Here is a 20,682-nt window from a genome sequence, read left to right as displayed (position 1 = left end):
TTAAGAAAATTTAAAATTGTAAAATTATCGCGTTATTTAAATTTCGTACTTGTAAGCATCCAAGAGAACAGACAGGTGTTTTTCTAAGTCTAATAAAATCCCGCTTCAGAAGCATTTTCCAGTATTTTGTTTTTCAGAATTAGTTTTGAATCGAGGAATCCATCTTCAATTTGATTCACTTGTTCTAAAATGCAAATGAGTTTCGCAAACCTTGTATTGTCATAGTTGTGATCATAACAGAGAATCAAATAAAGGAGATTACCCGAGTATACAAAAATCCTGTACCTTATCTTCTAATAAACTAGCACACGCAAACATAAACTATAAATGCGTAAGGATCTTTCATTCTGTTTTTTAAATTGCCAATAGTTTTGAACAAAACGAAAGTGCTATAAGTCTAAATGTTCAGTCCACTGCATTTGTAGATAATTGCACATTGAGTTGAATGTTTTTCTTATTCATAATTAATGATTGTAATTTTAAATGCATACGACCGGTCATTGCTGTAAGACGATTATTGCAGTTCTGATAAAAACTTCAACGCTTCCTTTCTTCTTGGCAGATTCTGGAATGATTTTACATTTTCCGACTTTTTAACCGCTTGAACTCCCAATTACTTTAAACTGTAAAAAATTATTTGAACAATTTATCTGTTGGATGAATAATTAGGAATGATAAAGTCAAAAACTAATTCAAGTTAAGTTAGTAAAAGGCAATGCGCAACAGAAAATAACTTAGAAAAGTCAATTATTTATTGCACAAATATGAAATATATACATCACGTCAATTACATAAAATATATCTATATACATAAAAGTTATAAAATAATCACAAGCCACTATTACAACACATGAATTATTTGGTAATTTGTAACACGTGACTGCATAGTAGCATCCATCTTTCAACCTGAAAATAGGAAAAAATTATTTTCATCAGGAGTTTTCAAACTGTGCAGAAACATTAAGTTGGTAAAATTCATAAATAACTTAACACGTTGTTGAGAGATCTAGACACGCAATCGGCAAAATTAATAAATAGATTTTTAAAGAATTGGTTAATGCATTGATCTCAGAGGTGAAAAGATAGTACTAGCGTAAGCTCTTACTTCACTCTAAAAATTTAAGTTGGCGAGCAGATGTTGGTAATGTTCATCCGATCTCTGTACCAGACTCCCCAACTAATTCCAGACTACAGAGAAAATTAGTGAATCCCGAATCAGTTAACCAGGATCAGAGAAAGTGTGAGCTATGATCAGACATGATGCATCAAAGATGCATCAGGTGTCTGATCACTCCTGTTGCTGAGCTGTGGAAGTTTGAAAGAGGGATAGCAGCTCAAGTGCTGGCCACGTCGTCTAACTCGGGTTAAAATTGCGTGGCAGTCCTACCATGGCCATTTCAAGATATAGCTCTTAGATAGATACTTGATGGTTGGTTAAACAGTGATCAGACTCCCAGCCTATACCATGGAGAATCTAATCTCGCTTCAAGCCGTGGAAGGCTTAACAAAACTAAACAGCGCGATAAACTAAGGTTAACGAGGAAAAAAAAGTAAAAATGGAAAGTATTACTGAGTAGTTACCTGATTCCTTTCAGTTGCAGAATAATTTACATAAAATCCGAACAATAGAAATAAAGAACGACCTTTGATTAAACTGATCTGAAATGATATCCCATACACCACCGCCATGTCAGCTGTTAAATAATTTTAACTGAATAAGAAGTTTAAGGGCTCAACGTAGAACAAGTTCATTAAGCTCACACCAATGGTTTGAGTGCCAAATTCAGTTCTATAGTCAAGAGACACGACGCCCGGTGGCTGAGCGGTAGCGCTTCGCGCTGTCGTGCCACAGGTCCCTGGTTCGATCCTCGGGCCGGGCAGGGTTGACTCAGCCTTTCATCCCTTCAGTGGGTCGATAAATGAGTACCAAGCATGCTTGGGAACTAAACACTGGGGGTTCCGCGTTCGGCAGACCACCTGACCGGAACATCTGATCCTGCACCCCAGAGCCCAAGGTCAAGAAAACTGAGATGGGCACAGTAGGCCTTGGCCCTCTATGGGCTGTCGCGCCACTGAGTTTAGTTTAGTCAAGAGACACTGTACAAACATTTTCTCACGTCTGAAGTAGTAGTACTACTTTATTTACACTAGACCTAGTCACACTTAGACCCGAAAAATGAGTTATTTTCAAACATCCCAGAAGATAATTCGAAGACATGCCATCACAATTTTTGATCCTATACATAGGGCATCGCATGACTCCTCCGTTTTGGCGACCCGACGAAGTGCGTGCGAGGTCGAGCACTTAACGTTAGGTCTGTTAAACCAGAACAGAAGTGGTCACCTATCCACTCACTGACCGCTGCGAGTGAAGCTTGAAAATCTGTCAACATTTCTTTCTCATAATCCTTTGAGAAATTAAATTCAATCACAGTAGAGCCATCGCCTAAAAGAGAAGTTCCCTCCCAAGATAATTTATAACATTGCTAAAAAGATGTCTAAACGTGCTTATAATCCTAAGGATGAATATGTCAAGCCCTAAAACAATTTAGTCGGGTTTCCATTTTTTCCGAAAATTAACTTCTAGATATCACAAATTATCTTAAAACACAAAATCCATATCATTTTTTCTCCGAATAAGAAAATCACTTTCTCGAACCTCAAGCAACCAATTGAATCCGTTAACAACTGAGGGATATACAAGATTTCATGCCAATGGAGACTGTGTCATACATAAAACAAACCAAACAAGTACTCAAACATCGCTCAAAGAACCTCAAGACTACATAAAGAACCTCAAGACTACATAAAGAACCTCAAGACTACATAAAGAACCTCAAGACTACATAAAGAACCTCAAGACTACATAAAGAACCTCAAGACTACATAAAGAACCTCAAGACTACATAAAGAACCTCAAGACTACATAAAGAACCTCAAGACTACATAAAGAACCTCAAGACTACATAAAGAACCTCAAGACTACATAAAGAACCTCAAGACTACATAAGGAACCTCAAGACTACATAAAGAACCAAGAAATCCACCTTTCGTCCATCGCAAAATATTACTAGACAAAAGATCATAAGCTTGATTTTTCTTCACCTCATATCATCCATAAATGTATTTCAGTTGCTGACCTGGAATTTTTGGAGAGTTACTATACTACATAATCAAAAACAAAATCTCCATTGTTAATGACCTTACTGATGTTTAATATTTAGAAATCATTAATTTTTTAATTTTTAATTTTTTAGCTGTATTATTATGTCTCTGATATAACGTAACTCTTGGTAGCATTTTCATCGCTGTTTTTATCAATCCAGTATTTTATCCTACTGATGAAGACGTACCATTGCAACCCCCCGAAACACGTTTAGATTTTTATTAAAATTTTTACCACTTGTGATTTTTAACCTTAATTTTTATTAAAATTTGATAAAACTAAGGTTTTAAAATTAAAATAGTATCGAGCAGTTTTTTTTCCGAATTAATTTTGAGAAAATAACGGTATTAGTTCTTCAGTTCTTCCCACTTTGCACGAGGATCTTAAAATGTTTAATTTGCTTAGCTTAGATATAATACAAATACCAACTTCTTCAAATATGGAATGCATTAATTTTATATCTTTCTTATCTTACACAAAGAAAATTATGCATTTTAATCTGAATGTGAAAACTTGCACCTGAATGCTGATAGAGTAATAAATATGATAAAGTTTTAATCTGAAAAAAAAAACGATAAGGAAAAATAAAGAGTAGAAGCAAAAAACTTACCTTTAAAATGCATTGTTCCATGATAATTTCAACCCCAACATCTTTTAACTGCAACAAAAACAAATAATTAGACAATTCGAAAGAAAAAACAAATTGGTTAGGAATTTTAAATAAAAGTATTTCATTAAAAAATTCTGATTAGTATCTCATATATTGATTATAAAGCAAAATGCAAAAATTCTCAAACATAAAACGGCATTGTCACAAAAGTAAGCAATATAATTCATAACTATGTACACTGCGCAAAATAAAAAACGGACCACCTTGAATAACTTTTGATCTAATGATCGGATCTTCACGGTTTAGGAATTAATCTTAGTGGCTCAAAGGGTTGACCTCAAATATGCTAATTAATCTCTTTGCTTGGCATTAACGTTCCGCTATTGCTCCACGTCTATATAGAAAAAAGTGGTAATCTATGGTTTATTATAGAAAGAATTCTCCTTGCCACAAAGTCTATAAGGCCGTCTGGTGCTATGGAAACAAAAAACATCACATTTCAAGGAGGCTCACAGATCCGAACCAAAACCTGCCAAATATTGACCAACCTCCTACTTGAAATAGTTAAACCTCGTAACCATAGTACCGCTATTGGTATAGATTATGACGAGAGGAGTTTTTTTTCCCTAAACAGACTATAGGACCGCTCCTTTGAACTTGAACGTAGGCAGAATTTCACAGAATGATATAAACACAGGAGGAAAACATATTTTATTATGAAAAATTTCACAATATAAACGTAGTAACTAGTTCGTTGAAAGTTATATATAACTTGAATAATGTATAATAATGCTGAATTTATTTTGATATAAAATAAATATATTGCCAAAAAAAATAGTTTTAATTCATAATTGTAAGTTATGAATTGAAAGTCACTTGCTAATATTTTTAAGAAATACATATACGATTTATATTTATTTGTGATATTTATTTACAAATATTAGTTTACAAATTAAATCGGCATTTTCAGTAAATATAATAGCTAACATGCTATTATGCAGTTCATTATTATATAAATTATTTATTAATTATCTGATTTTATTTAACGAGGAAAAAAAAGAGTTATTTCGAGAAAACACTGTCTGATGCTATATCATTCATTGATATTGAAAATTTACTCATATACGTTATTTTAATTTAAGTTCGTTGAAAGTTTTAATTAGGAATTTTTAGTAAAATTATGAATATTTTCTAAGTTATTTTTTCTTATTCATTGAAACAAATGCAGATTTACAATGAAAAAACAAATGTATACAAAAAAATAATGTATTATACAGTCAAAACTTACTTTATATATATATAGATAGTTTCTGATTACACTTAAAAAAGAATACAAAAAAAGGAAAACTAATTTTATTCATAAACTAAACCCAAAATCACAGAAGGTAGATAATTTAAAATGCATCCATCTGTTGACCATTGAAAGAACTACAAATAATACTATTAAAATTTTATTAACATTAAATACATGCATATTTAGTAGAAACCGCTGATTGAAGACTTAAAACTTAAATATTCGATATTGCAGGGTATTTCTAGATCACATCTCTAAATATGCAGTTTTATATTTCATGTTCAAAAAAAAAAATTTTTTTAAAAGTACAAGGAAGAAGAAAAAGCGAGGAAGAAACCAATAAAAACCTATTGAAAATTGTCAAATCACTAGTGAGAAAGGAGATACAAAAACAAAACCAGTTTAACTGCCTGTGTTTCTAAAAATTGCCTTTCGACTTCTGCTTCCTTTGGAAATCAGATTTTGGCGTTTTTAGCTCCGTCTTCTTAACTAGTCATTCGTAATACTTCGATAGTGTCTTTGTTTTTTCCCTGCTTAAATAATTATTTGCAATCCTTAAATAATTATTTGCAATCCTTAAATAATTATTTGAAATCCTTAAATAATTATTTGAAATCCTTAAATAATTATTTGAAATCCTTAAATAATTATTTGAAATCCTTAAATAATTATTTGCAATCCTTAAATAATTATTTGCAATCCTTAAATAATTATTTGCAATCCTGAAATAATTATTTGCAATCCTTAAATAATTATTTGCAATCCTTAAATAATTATTTGCAATCCTTAAATAATTATTTGCAATCCTTAAATAATTATTCGAAATCCTTAAATAATTATTCGAAATCCTTAAATAATTATTCGAAATCCTTAAATAATTATTCGAAATCCTTAAATAATTATTCGAAATCCTTAAATAATTATTTGCAATCCTTAAATAATTATTTGCAATCCTTAAATAATTATTTGCAATCCTTAAATAATTATTTGCAATCCTTAAATAATTATTTGCAATCCTTAAATAATTATTTGCAATCCTTAAATAATTATTTGCAATCCTTAAATAATTATTTGCATTCCTTAAATAATTATTTGCATTCCTTAAATAATTATTTGCAATCCTTAAGGTTTATAATTTTTTAATAAGTATTCCAAAAATATAAATTGCGGGTGATTATTACATAATACACCGTGTATAAAATAGTTAGAATTAAAAAATATTTTGGAATGAGCCAATTTTAGTACCAAATCAGCGGAGAAGATTACCAAACATTGCGGGAGAGTTTTTTGCAATCATACTAATGATAAAGCCTTTCCTTTATATTGGTAAAAAACGAGAGAACTTTGGTTGAACTGTTTTTCTCGATAGTAAATTTAAAAAATATGCTTTTATTTTTTGAAATTGTTTTTTTTTTAAACCTACACATTTTAACCATAAATAAAATCAATAAATAAATCTAATCACTAATTACATACTATGATTATGACCGTCAAATATAAACAAAAACACTGACAGACAACAAATATTATTATATAAAATCTTACTAATAATAGTAAGACGAATAAGCAACATACATTACGAAGAAGCAACATAAGTTTACGAATAAGCAACATTCAACTCATATACTCACGTTGACGCCTGTACATAGATTTTAAATCTAAACTGTCCGGTAGTGGTCTTATAAAATCACAACAAATCTGTACCACTTTGTCAGATAAAACAGCACACGGTACTATTAAACCCAATACCTTCAATATTAAAACCAATGTATTCGGATCCATCTTTATTTCCTTAAGACTTTTGTCACTTTCAAATAAAATAAATGTCACTCGCTCAAACTAATAAAACTTCAAAGTCAAGCTCAAAATTCGCGCTTTGCTATGTTATAATTGTTTGTACAAGTTGCATTCCTCAACCTTGGCGAAAGAAATTAGAAAACTATGACTCGTTATTTCTTGTATTTACATACAAGTAATTTTGGGTAGTTTCTTATAGATTGCCAGAACAAATTTGTTAGGTGGTTGGTGCGACTTTGTTGACACACCTGCTCTGGTGTGAGAATTAAATAGTTTCGTTCGCAAATTTGTTGTGAAGAATTATAAAAATATGTTTCCGGGTCTAAAAGTTACTGAAAAAAAATAGGACGTTAACTTGGTCAAGGTCTTTTTTCTTCTAAAAGCAGGATAATACATTTTGAAATGATGTACAGCTTTTGTACTATTTGACTTTATTTAGATTGCATTGGTGTGCATGAAAAGATTTTTGCGAACAATGCATGTTCTTTTATATTTTGATTATTTATTGGATATCTCTAACTTTGGCCTCATTCTAAGTATTTGAAAAGTTAAACAGCACAGAAGAGGATAGACGCTATAGGGCGAAGAATAAAGAAAAACATCCGCGTCTAGATCTGGAAACGAACCCCCTATGCTCCATGTTTAAGGGAAATGACAAAAGAACAATACTGCTCAGCTAACATGTAAATTGCTAAGTCACGTATATAAGTTTTTTTTTTGTTAGGTCGCATTAGAGCTACACTAACAAGCTATTTGCGACTGTCAGGGATTCATCTTTTATGATTACCCGAGCCAACCAGGTGGCCGAGTGGTTAGCGTGCCAGTTGGAGCTGACGGTTGCGAGTTCGAATCCCGCTCAGGACATGGGTGTTTCTCTCTCTCTCTCTCTCTCTCTCTCTCTCTGTGTTCTATGTCTTTTCTTCTGTGTGATTGTGTGAATGTAACCCGCCCTATAAACGGGTTTGTGGTTGTATGACGTGGGCGACGCTACTCCACCGCCGTGGCCTAGACATAGGTGCTCACTGGGTAATGATAAGAGAGTAGCAATTCTGGCATTTCTGAGGCCAATGGGAAATAGATTCAAGTGCACGCCATTAGCTACACAAAAAATGATTACCCGAACATAATGCGCTTGCGCAAACTACTTTACCACAATTTAAATCAATGCAGGGTAGTAATCAATGACTTCAGCACCACACCTTTTAACCTTATGCGAACTTTCTTGGGTCTGAAACTGCCCTATACCTTATACCTTAACCTTACCTTAGACTGAATTCCTTAGAAACAATCGGCGGCGAAAGGGGTCCGAGCGAGCACCAAGCTCTTAGCAAAAAAAGAAGGAAAAAAAAAAACGAACCTTTCTTCAGGCCGTAATCGGCGAAGACTTTGCCCATCACACCGACTTAGCGACTAATCCATATATATGTTCTCATAATGCAAAATATAAGGTCGCTGAATGGTCGTCTGTATATACCTAGTTCAAAACCAGATTAAGTAGGAGAATTAATAAAGCGCCGTGTAATTTTGCTTAAATTCTCACGACGGGATCTATGCTTAGTTAATACTTGCACAACACACTGGTGGAAAGATTATATTGCTTTTTAGAGTTTATTCACCCCAGATCTGAAGTCACACTCATGCTGGGAACAAGATAGATTTGCTTCATTATATTTTAACTAAGTGCATGTTATACTATTCGTTTATAAACGCTGAAGTTCTTCAGTGATCAGGGACGAATCTACTACCTTCTCTTACAGTCCGGGATAATAACCCAAGCTCTGCTAACTTAAAACGAGACTGTTCTGTTTTAAAATCACACGTACAACACTAAATCTTTAAATTATAGCACGGTCCCCAGAAGAACAACGTAGTTAAGCATCACTGGTTGCGGTCAGTAAACGAATGGAAGACCACTTTGATCATCCTGCGTAGGAACCGAGGGTGTGCGGTATTGGTCCTTGTTATACTGTTCTACCATTAATGCAAATCATCATGCTACCAAAGAGGGGGAGATATTCCCTAGGCAGAGGATCAAAATTGTGATGAAATGTATTCGGATCATTCTCGAGGGTGTTTCCTAGACCATCACCAGTAGTCAAATGTTCAACTTTAATGCGACGTAAGTAAAGTATCTATCTATCTTCAAATGATAGAGTCCAATGCTTGAAGCCTTTCGGTACAGTTTTTAAAATTTTAAAACTTAGTGCTGTTTTGAAATTCGTAAATTGGATTGCAAATGTCGCTTAAGAATCTCCCCTCTAACAAACTGCGAACAATTAGCCCTGAAATGTAAAATAAAAAGTTGTCCGTCGGGGCTCACACGAAACTGAGATTCCGAGCTGTAAAAAGAGGGTCATAAGTTAGAGACCCTATACATTTACATTTTATTTTTTCACATATATATGCAGGCTTGTGCGCTCTATATTGAGAACGGCTTAGATACCGTTGTAAAGTTAATGAATATGTAGTACAATTTAAAGAGAGGTTGTACAGTCAAGGTTTCGGTGGGATTTGAACCCACTACCTTCACGCTTCAGAGTGTTTGGCGGAATGGCTAACACCGTTTGATCTGGGAGATCCCTCTAATGTTCACACTGAGATTGCATTTACCAATTTAGTTTTAGATATCTATTATGGGTAAGAGGAAAAATCTTTTCTCAAATCATGATCTTAGTTTATAGACAGTGGGACATAGTTGTTTCACCGTCTTTGATTTTAAGTCACTTTAATCTTAATTTTATGTCTTAAGCTTTCATTTAAAGCATTTTGAAAAATACTCTAGTCTAACCCCGTAATAATATCCGGGATATTGTGAACACTCAGCAGTAGTAAAAGTTTTTCGTCTAAACAATTATTTAAATAATTATATTTCATCCGCTAATAATGAACAACTGAAAAATTTGTAGTTCGCTTATAAAGGACTTAAATTATCTTTTTACTGGTATAAATGTTACAGAATTTTCAGTCTACATGATAAGTTCGGAAGTATATAATTACGACTTTCAATTAAAAATGAGTAATAGACCTTATAAAGGAATGGTTAAAATGAGTTATTTTGCTAAAATGAATAAAGCGAGAGTTTTCAAAAACGGGCACGTTGGAGAGAGAGAATCGGTTGTATCGAAAAATCCATCTTTCAAATGCAACTTTCTTCAAAATTACAGAAATAAAAGAAGATAAAACGTATAAAAAATTCCAAAAGACGAAAATTGAAAAGATAAACGTCTAAAATATTCGTTAAGGCAGTGATTCTCAACCTGTGGGGCGCGCCCCCCTAGGGGGGCACGAGCACACTAGAGGGGTGGCGCGAGAATATTCAAGAGAAAATATTATTTAAAAAAAATTGATTAACTGTATGAAAGGAAAGCGCACTAACACATAGAAAGCAAAATACATTTCGACATATTTAATAACTTATTAAATTGAGACAACTTATTGAATCAAAACTTAAGGTAATGAGTCAAAGATGGCCTTGCTTTAAGGATTTTTCCTAATTTTCTGGTTAAGTCTGTGTGGCTGAAATTTTTTTTGTAACATCTTACACCTATCTCTAATATATATCACGTATACTTTTAATTGTAAAATAAAATTTCATTTATTTTATAGTACAATTTCAAAATTGTAGCTTCTGCGCCTAAGGTTTCCTACAGGTTCCAAAGGTGAGCCATATATTGAAATCACTTTTTCACTTACTCAAATTATCCTTAGAAAAAACATTTAGACTGGCAAACGTCTTTTAAAAAGACACTTTAAGTGTCTTGTTGGTAGGAACAAGTTTCCCGATTTTGAAAAAGATATTTGTTTTTTCAGAGTGTATAATTTGTTTATTGATTTTACATTGATAGTTCTTGTGTGAAGTCACTAGCGATTCTTTTAATCTTTATTACTGAGTTAATTTTTTCAAAAGGATTAACTAACAAGAGTTAAATAACCATACTAGAGTTAACTAACCTAACCCATAACTAGTATAAAAATACCCATATTTACAAGAAAATACCAGAATCGACCCCAAAAACACTCATAATTCCCAGAAAAATAAAAAAATACCTGAAAAATTACTTTAAAATGCAAACAATACAAAAAATTTGTAGCAAAATATCGCAATTTCTGCTAAAATGCAGAGAACGTCAAAATATTATAAAAGTTTAAAAAATACCAAAGTTCCATATTTGCTTAAAATGAAATAAATCAATTGGCATTCAATTCAATCATTCCTCTTTGAGAAATAACATGCTACGTAATGATTTATAATGAACTCTTTTATAGATTTCACGTTTGTTTCCGAAGGTGGCCCCTGTGTCCCCAAGATGGCACCGGTGTCGGGCCACCTCGGGAACATGCATATGGTCACCATTTGCACGACTTAAAACTATTAATCTGATAGATTAATTAGAATTAAAGTAATGTGGTTAAAGAAAAAGAAATAAACTTTCAAAGTTCTAAGAATTTGAACACATATAAATTACAATATCTTCTCACCCGGAAATTAGAACAACTGCAAAAAATTAAATCACTTCATAGAGTGGAGGCCATTCAAGGAAATATCTTCCAATTCAGCCTCGTGCACCTCAGATACAAGATTTACAATGCAGCAGGGACGTCTTATGATTCAAAATAAATTTAATTTTACCTTGGGGGGTGGGCTACGTTAGGAGCACTGACCACCTTTGGCCTACCCACCTTACTTAATCAAAGCATACTAAATTTAAAAAAGAAATTAATAATTTTTAGTGACTTCCTTGGGGCCCAAAGAGCGGAAAAGATTCTTTATCTCAGGGTTCTCATTTTTATATAATTTGCAATCGTTACAACCGTAGTTAACACAATATTAAAACCAGGGACGCATTTCTTTTGAAGCCAAAGCTTCTCTGTGGATCATGCAATGTGTCCAGACGCATGGAGGCGATTTTTTTCCAGTTTACAAGTGCTTGTATACTTTCGAACCCTCCGGATATTGAACGAGCACCATCGGTGCATATTCCGATGCAATTTTTGCATTCTATGTTTGCCTCATTCATAACTTCATTTGAAATAGCAAATAATGCAAGCGCTGTTGTTTTGAGTTCTATTGATTTGCAGAAAAGTAGTTTTACTACTGACATATTATCACAAAATCAAACATAGACAATTAAATGAGCATCTTTATTATGCTTCATCAAACAGTATTGAAAACATTTTGTCACGCAATATCGAGAAAAGCTGACACTACATTTTCAGCAGCTGTATCACCAATTCGAAAGCAACAATATCGTTTGAAAGAGGACGGTAATTCTTTTGAAAAATTAACTCCAAACATAGTTTCTGCAATCTCAATTGCTGCTGGCTTTTACTTTACTTTTGTTTTGGCAGTTAGTTAAAAATATTTTAAAGACAGAATTCAAAATACTCAATATACATTATTGCTGTATACATTTTACTGTAAGTGGGGGGAGCGATGAAAATTATGATTGAAAACTGGGCCGCGAATACTGAAAGGTTGAGAACCGCTGCGTTAAGGGGAGACAATATTTCTGATATATGGAGACTACTTTGAATGTAATTTAACATTCTGATTTAAAACTTCGTTAGAAGGAACTCCCTGTAAGGAAATTGCGTTATAGGAAGACTACGTATTTAGTTAGTTAGTTATTAGTTATTATGCAAATTCCAATTTTCTTCAAATTTACAGAAGTAAAAAAAAAAAGATTTTTTATTTTTTTTATTTCTAATGAGCTGCACAATCGGTCTTGCCGATGAATAGACCTAGTGAGTTCTCCAGAGGTGGTATCCACTCTTTCAGGACCACCACAATGGGTGAGATACCGTTGGTCATGTTAATTTGGACGCTTAGCTTCTGCCACACACTAGATGGCAGCACCGAGACTCTATTAAGAAACTCGCTGAAAGGAATCTGAGTTATAGAGAAACTACATATTTAGTTAGTTAATAATTTATAAAGCAAATTATGTACTATTGTAATCACCATTTCCTACAATTCTACTAATAAGCTAAAAAGTATTTTTCTTACAGATATTGGATAGTAAATCAATGTTAATAGTGTACTTTTCGGTGGGTTCGCTATAGCGCGGTCCGACTGCATAACAAATATACCAATTCTTCTGGTTGGTGTAATTATTCTAGCTGCTTCATTCCGATTTAGAGGGATCCCTATTCGCTGCTTAGAGTTGTAGGTGGACAATCTTATTTTTTGAATAATAATAATATATTTGCCATTTTCTTCATTATGGATCACAAAATAAAACGTTTGTATGAATCACGTTTTAATGAATCATGTTTATACTTGGTTGATTCGTAGAATATTCGCAGTTCACAAATTTATAATACTAATGCTGGGTATTTTGTAATGACCGCTTTTAATATATAATTTTCATTCTCGTCAAAAATCAGAGCAAATGAAGTCTGCACATTTGTGGTGCAAATCAATGCTTAGGCTAGGAAAAAAAATAAAAACACAATTGAAATCTAATATATCACTATTGAGGAAGGTAGGTCTAAAAATCTCAAAACCTGTTTTATCCCGAATTGTAAGACGAGCGTTAAAAAATTATTTAAGTTTTAACAGGTATTCAAACAGGTTTTCTCACCCTTCCCAATAGAGATTTGTCATATTTTGAAAGTGTTTTGTTTTTCTACCTTCCCATATGCGTATAACTTCTGTTTCCAATTTTGCGAGAAAAATTTTTTTTTGACATATTCCATTAGCACATATGGGTGGTCCTTTCGGAATACTCCCCTGAATTTAGAATATATTGGAAGGCATATCACCTTTTGTCAGTCTCGTTTGTCTCTTGATCGTGGTGAATATTACTTATTCAGTTTTCGAAGAAAATTTTTAAATAATGCTTGTGTCATCCATGCTTTTTTGTTTGAAGTGTAATCGGTAGGAAAACTTTTGATATTTTAGAAACACCGTGGTTTCTCTGCTCTACCGATCACAAGAGGCGTTAACTTTTGGCTTCCATCGGCATTTGCACAGAGCAAAACAGTAAAGTGCATTTTTGAAAGCTTTCCTCCATGGCAATTTTCACCTTTAATTGTCAATGTCTTGTTTGGCAACAGGTTGAAAATCAATCCCGTTTCGTCCGCATTAAATATGTCACTTGGATTATAGCCCTTTAATAAATTTGGCAGAGTTTCTTCTTTCCACTGTTACACAATTCTCATATCCACACTATCGGATTCGCAACAGATAGATTTGAAACATAAATTGTTCCTTTTTTTTAATCGATCGATCCAGCCATTTGATGAACTGAAGCCTTGGAGTTTAAGCCTTTCAGCAATTTCAAGCGCCTTTTCTCTCAGGATGGGTCCATATATAGGAATCTTTGCTACTCTGGCTTCTTTGAACCAGTCCATTAAAAAATTTTCTAACTCATCATACGGAGATGTTTTAAGGGTTTTTCTCTTCTTGGCATATTTTCCGAGTTTTTCAGCGTTTAGTTCTACTAAAGCTTCTTGCTTTAAAATCATTTGCAAGGTTGTATAAGCAATACCCAAAGATTTAGCAAGATCAACTTTAGTGCCATGAAATTCTTTAGCTTTTCCGAGGATTTGTGCCAGAGAAAAGCATTTTCGTTTCGACATCTTCGTTCGAGAAAAGAACACGATGACTGAGGTTTCGAAAATGAGAAAAAATGCTATAGCTTTCAAACTCAAACAAAACCGACTGAAAATCTCATTTGGTATGCTATCACGGAAAAATGAGCAAAAACATTTCGAATAGAATAAAAAAAAATTTTTGATCTGTTTGTAGAAAAACGCATCAAGCGGCATTTTTATAAAAGGGGTAACGCAAAATCCGGGATTTTTTAACATTATCGGTATAGGCAATTCTCCCGGATCAGCAGAAAATGACGTAAGAAGCGGGATAACGTATGAAACGGACAACGCAAAATCGGGGTTCCACTGTATACGATAATGGTGCAACCAAAATACCCCCTGCACTAATTTTGTAATAAAGTGTTGGGATCGAATTTAATTGATGGTAATAAAATAAAATGAAATAGATAAAAAATAAAATAAAAGTAAAATGAAATAAAAATGAAAATAAAATAGAAAAAAAAATGAAATGAAAAGAAAATTGAAAAAAGAAATAATAAACGTAAAATAGAATAAAAATGAAAATAAAGTAGAAAAAAAAATTAAAACAGAATGAAAATAAAATAAAATAGATAAAAAATAAAAAGTAAAATTAAATAAAAATGAAAATTAAAATAAAATGAAATAAAATTTCTATGTATAGGTATAGTTGATATTGCGTAGAATAAATTAATTGCAACTCTAAGAGTAAGAGAAATTTTCTTTACAACATGATTTATTTATGATATGCGCATAAATTGACAATATTTCCTTAATCCAATACATCATCCCAATCCAATATGACAGAGTTGAATATGCTTTTCCGTGGGGCTGAATATGGCGCATTACAACAGCAATCTTTTAAAATGTCATAATTTTCATTTCAAAGAATAGAATATATATTCCAAGTTATTTAATATTTTTCATTATCCAGAACAAAAAGGCACAAATGTAATTTCGTATCAATTTTCTTAAAAGCTTAAAAAATTAATTCTTGTAAACGCAAACGAAATATAAATGTATTAAAATCTTTCTGTAATTGCATAATCAGATAGTGATTATTCGATTTTTATACGTCTTTCTATTAAAATATTATAATAAAGTAAACGCGTAAATTAGTAAATAAAGAAACCTGATGGAACAAAATTAAATTTTGCAAAGAGGTAAATGTAGTGAAATAATCCCTGTTTAAAAACAAAAACTAACTTTTTTAGTTTAATGCTGCCATCTAGAAATTTTCATCTCAAACAATGGTAAATGTAATTATATCTTTAAATATTCGTAATAAAAAAAAGTCCATTCTTAGTTAGGTGCTGCCATCTAGAGTATTTAATCTTAAGCAATTACTAGACCCATATGCAGCAATAAAGTTATATGGTTGTTCTCTTATCTGTTTAAACACCACTCTCTAATTGTTCGAGGCAATAAATTATTTGGGAGTATCATGAATGATTTTGGGGTAACATGATAATAGTATCGAATGATTATTACTTTATGTAGTCTGGCGGGATAGAGGATTTCTAATTATATTTAATATTTTTTTATAATGAAGTCAAATTTTGAATTGTTCTTGATTACTATATTTAAAAGCTAAAATAAGCAAGTTTTAAACAAATTTACTCTTTGTTTCAATTTTATCACTGCGAGGGAACTTTAAGCCCTGAGGGTGAAACAAAGGCTTGTCATAATATGTCATTGCCTCCATGAAATTGTTGCGACTGGCACTTAACTTGTGAAAATCCTATTGTTAAAACAAAAGATATTGAATGTGACATCTTTTCTCACTGTTACAAATATTAAATTGAAATGTGATCAATAATGCATTTTTATTAGAATCTGGTAATTTTTTGCTTCAATTTTCTGAAGAGTAATTACTAATCTAGTTTTAGCGATAACGATAACTTTTTGGAAAAATGTTCTGAAAACAATACTATCTTACTTATTCACACAAAAGTCACACTCTGTTCCTCATGAAAAATAATAATAAATGGTACAGGGTTTAATGATTATCATTTTAAGGAGAAAAAATAATGCTACGAAATCGTTTGTTAAATGTCGTCTTATTGCGTCACAACGACGCGGATAAATTTCCATCTTTGCGTGATATTTGTTTATGCGCTGGCAAGCATGCATTAAAAACTATGTCGTGACAAAGCATTATTATTATTATTTTTTTGCAATAACTAGAATTTAAATTGTCTCATTAAATTACTCATTTAAATTGTTTTTCCAAAGCAGCATCTTAGATTTGCAAAAAAAAAAAAAAAAAAAAAAAAAAATCATAAAATACATTGATTAATATTTTTTTTTACCAATTATTTCTATTTATTAGCTATTTAAAACAAGTTAATAAATTTTAAATTTTATAGGTAACTATTTGGTAAACAAAGCACACAAAGATGAGACAGTGCTCACAAAAGGTACTAAGTTCAAAATGTAGAGAAAACATGGAAAAATCACAGAACCATGAAAAAAGGGAAAAAGAAAAAAAAATAATAAAAATAATAAAAAACATAAATAATAAAAAAAAAATTCCGTGAGAAAAAATTTCGAAAAAAGAAAGAAAAAAAATAATGAAAAGCCGAAAAATAAAAGATATAATCTTTTCATCAGCTCACACGATTATATTCGCAAAAAGGAGTGCTTTCTAATATTCTATCCACATAGCGAAAGCAAAATATATCAATACAATAGTGTGAGGAGCACTCAAAAAAATTTTACAACAAATAAAATAGAACACAATAACAATACCAGTAGTATTTATTTCTACATTTAATTATGTGTCGATCCGTCAATAGTTTGGCGGTTTTTTACGGCATCCGAAAAAAGTATCGATAAACGATTCGATAAAATGATTCGATTCGATAAAACTATAACGATTCGAAACGAAATCGATAAACGATAATTCTCGTAAAAACGATTATAAAATTATTAGAGTCGTCATTAATTGTCTTCGAGTTTTAAAACTAATTTTGGTAATTGGTACAAATAGAAATAAAAAATTAGCTTTATATTAAAAAGCTAAATTAATGGAGAAAAAGCATTCATTCGTAAACGAGAACCGTAATAAATTGCAGTATTATTGTTGACAATTCTTTAATAGGTATTAATTGAAATAAATTAAAGTTTTAAACTGAAAAGCTAATTAATGGAGAGTCATAAAAAATCGCCAATGACGCCAATGGTGTTTAACTAATTTTGATAATAGGTACAACAGGTATTATGCTAATTGGATTTTTTAATAAGTACTAAATATACTAATATTGGTATTATGATAACATACCATAGCTACTGCGAAAATAGGTGTTTTACGGCCTACTAAAAGGGACAAATACCTGAGAAAATTGTTGGCAATTGAAAATTTTTACTATCTGGAGTTGACTATGAGTTTCGTCAAATGATATTGAATATAGTTAATATTTAAAATGATGGGATAAACTTCTACAAACATGTTTTGTTTAATCTAATAACATAAAGCACAGGGGTAAGGCAAACAGATAAATGTAATAGTTTTCGCTTAATTAAATGGGCCGGTGTCTTTTAGTTTAGTGCATAATTTTGTAGTGTTGATTAATGCTGATTTATTAACTATTTATTCATTTTTTAACCCGTACAAAGAACGGGTATTTAACTGGTAATGAATATAAAAGAATAAGTAAGAATATTTTGCTAGTTTCAATCTGTTTTATTTAATTCAAGCATTTTATTAATCACCACTTCTTAAATTTATAGGCACGCGTTCCTCCTCAATTTTGAAAAACACCATTGCCGACTTATAATTTTTAAAAAAAATCATTTTTACTTTATTTAGCGTATAAATAAACACTTAAGAAAATTTTTAACAATTTGTAAAAAAGGAAAAAAACTGCATTTTATGATTGCCTATTATTTTACCGTAATTTCAATATGTTGAACGCTGCCGTCGTACAATAAAAGAATAAACATAAACCAACAAACAAATAAAAATTGAGATTTTTATATAATAAGCTATATATTGCAAAAAGAAAATCAATTATCTTTATCAGTTTTCTGAGATTTCATTTTGATCTTTAAAAGCATTATCAAGAAAAAAAGGCAATATCGTCAAGTGGTTTTTCTCAAAATCTATCAGGTAGCACATACGTTTTTTTTTTTTTTTTTTTTTTTTTTTTTTTTTTTTTAATGCACGGCCATAATATGCCTGATGTTTAAGTTAAGTAACTTTTTAAACTTTTAAAACCTCGGTAACTGCAAGGTGCATTTTTACGAACACGCAAATCTTTAACAAAAAGAGAACCAACTACAAAGTTGCATCACATTTTGACACAAATTCTAAAAAAATTACAAATTAATTAGTTTTAATGTGCACGCGACCAGGCATTTCAGAAACAGCAAATATTCAGACACTTTGGTTAAAGGAATGTATTGTATACAAATAAGTCACCTTTAATTCTTCTTATTAAACCTTGAACTCTATTTATATTTATTGTTTTCTATCACCGAACATTAAAATTTGTTTTTATAAGGAAAATAAGTGAACAGATAACAATTGACCAATACGTCAATATATTGTAAGAGACCAATAGTCAACATTAATGAATAATATTTAAGAGAAAGAACAATCAAGCTGTTCAGATAGCGGAACGGTGTATTTCGTAAACAAAGTAGAAAAGCTTCAAAACTTAACGAACTGTTTTAGGGTATTTCAAGAAATTCGACACTTGGTTAAGGACAAAGGAAAAAAATTATTTTTCCTTTCTATCATAAAAAAATCCCGCTATTTGGTTTATTTAAATTTTTATTCCATTTTGCTTTGTTGCGAAAAGCAAAAGCACTTAGAAACGGGAAATTTTGAAAAATGTACAGTGCAAAATGAATTCATTTCCAGTGTTAACCTAACAATGTTAACCATGAATAACTTTTGATCCAATGATCGGATCTTCACGTTCTAGGACTCAATCTTGATTGTTCCAGTGGGTGACCTAAAATATGCTAATAACTGCAGACGATATTTTAAGTTACGAAATCAGACACCAAAACGTACTTTCTCTAGATAAACATACTCTTTTTTTTCCCCGATGAATTTGGATTTTTGTCAAAAATATTTTGAATTGTAAGGTAAATATTTTTTCGCATAATTTTAAAGAATGTAATTTTACATGGCACAAAACAAAATTTCAAAGAAATTGGACGAATAGTTCCTGAAAAATCGGATACTTAAAAATACGATTTTTATTCCAGTACCTATTATACCAGTATACCTATTATACCAGTATAGGTCAATGGAAATTTTTTTTCCGGCTTTTGAAATGATTAAGAACTTTTATATCTCCTCACTACACATTCATGGCAACTTATGCACAAAATTTATGTTTTTGATAATTCAGTATGTTTTTTTCATACTATTAGATTTACTATGAGTTAGAATTAGGGGTGCACAACCTTTTTGAATGAAGGGCCACATGCGCAGCAGATTGACTAATGAAGGGCCGCATGTCAAAGGGAACACCCAAAGTATTTAGACAAACATATTCATAGCAATTTTAGATAGTAATTGTTATAAAAACATTGTTGTAACCACTAAATTCTTTTTCTAAGTTAACCTTGTAATATCTTAGCATAAAATTAAATACTTTTAAATGTTTAAAGTTAAAAACTTCTAAACTAAGAAAAAACTGAGCCTTCTAAGAAAAAACAGAATCAGTTAATCAGAAGAAAATTTAGATAAATTGAAATAATTAAAAAACTATGGGAAAATACAGGTTTTTTAAAAGTCATATTACATAATACGTAAGTCCATTTTAACATAAATTTTAACTTTAAAAAATTTGTTCATAGAAAAAAATTTTAAAGAAATGTTCTAGTTATTAAAATAAATACAAGTTAAATACTTTGATTTAAAGAAAGTTTATAGGGTTAAAAATGATAAAAATTGAAACAAAACCCCATCTGCGGAAAATAAGATTTAGCATTTAGAAGGGGAATATACTTAAACTTTAAAACATTTATTTTAAATTAATGATAGGAAATAAGGGCAGAGAGAGGGAAGAAAGAAAGAAAGCATTAATCTTGAATAAACTATTTTCCGTAATAATAAAAAACTATTAAGATACTTGTTTAAAATTTTTTATGGCGAATATTTTTTTAACATGACACTTTCTATTTACAATTAATACACATATGCATAAACAATTAGTAACATTTACATTACTTAACGAAACTTATTTTGATTATATTTTTCACTGTTAAAATTTAATG

General features: G+C 31.2%; 1 long non-coding RNA gene across 2 annotated transcripts in view; it reads right to left on the bottom strand.

The window, feature by feature from the left end:
- Positions 1-730: 730 nt before the first annotated feature.
- LOC107437686 (uncharacterized) overlaps positions 731-20,682 on the bottom strand; it is a 31,465-nt gene continuing 11,513 nt past the window's right edge. Inside the window, exons 1-3 of one of the 2 annotated variants that reach the window (XR_001583281.4) lie at positions 6,702-7,165; positions 3,777-3,824; positions 731-906 (exon numbers count right to left, since the gene is read on the bottom strand). This is a non-coding gene — a long non-coding RNA (uncharacterized LOC107437686). Of the gene's footprint in view, positions 907-3,776; positions 3,825-6,701; positions 7,166-20,682 lie in introns of those variants that run through there. The other variant, XR_015429243.1, reaches the window with a different exon arrangement.

The sequence above is a fragment of the Parasteatoda tepidariorum genome, chromosome 9, assembly GCF_982258835.1.
Source record: "Parasteatoda tepidariorum strain Cologne lab strain chromosome 9, Ptep-v5.0, whole genome shotgun sequence".
In the NCBI taxonomy this organism is placed as follows: Eukaryota; Metazoa; Arthropoda; class Arachnida; order Araneae; family Theridiidae; genus Parasteatoda; species Parasteatoda tepidariorum.
Note: the sequence above shows the minus strand (reverse complement) of the source record. Positions and strands in the feature narration are given on the sequence as shown.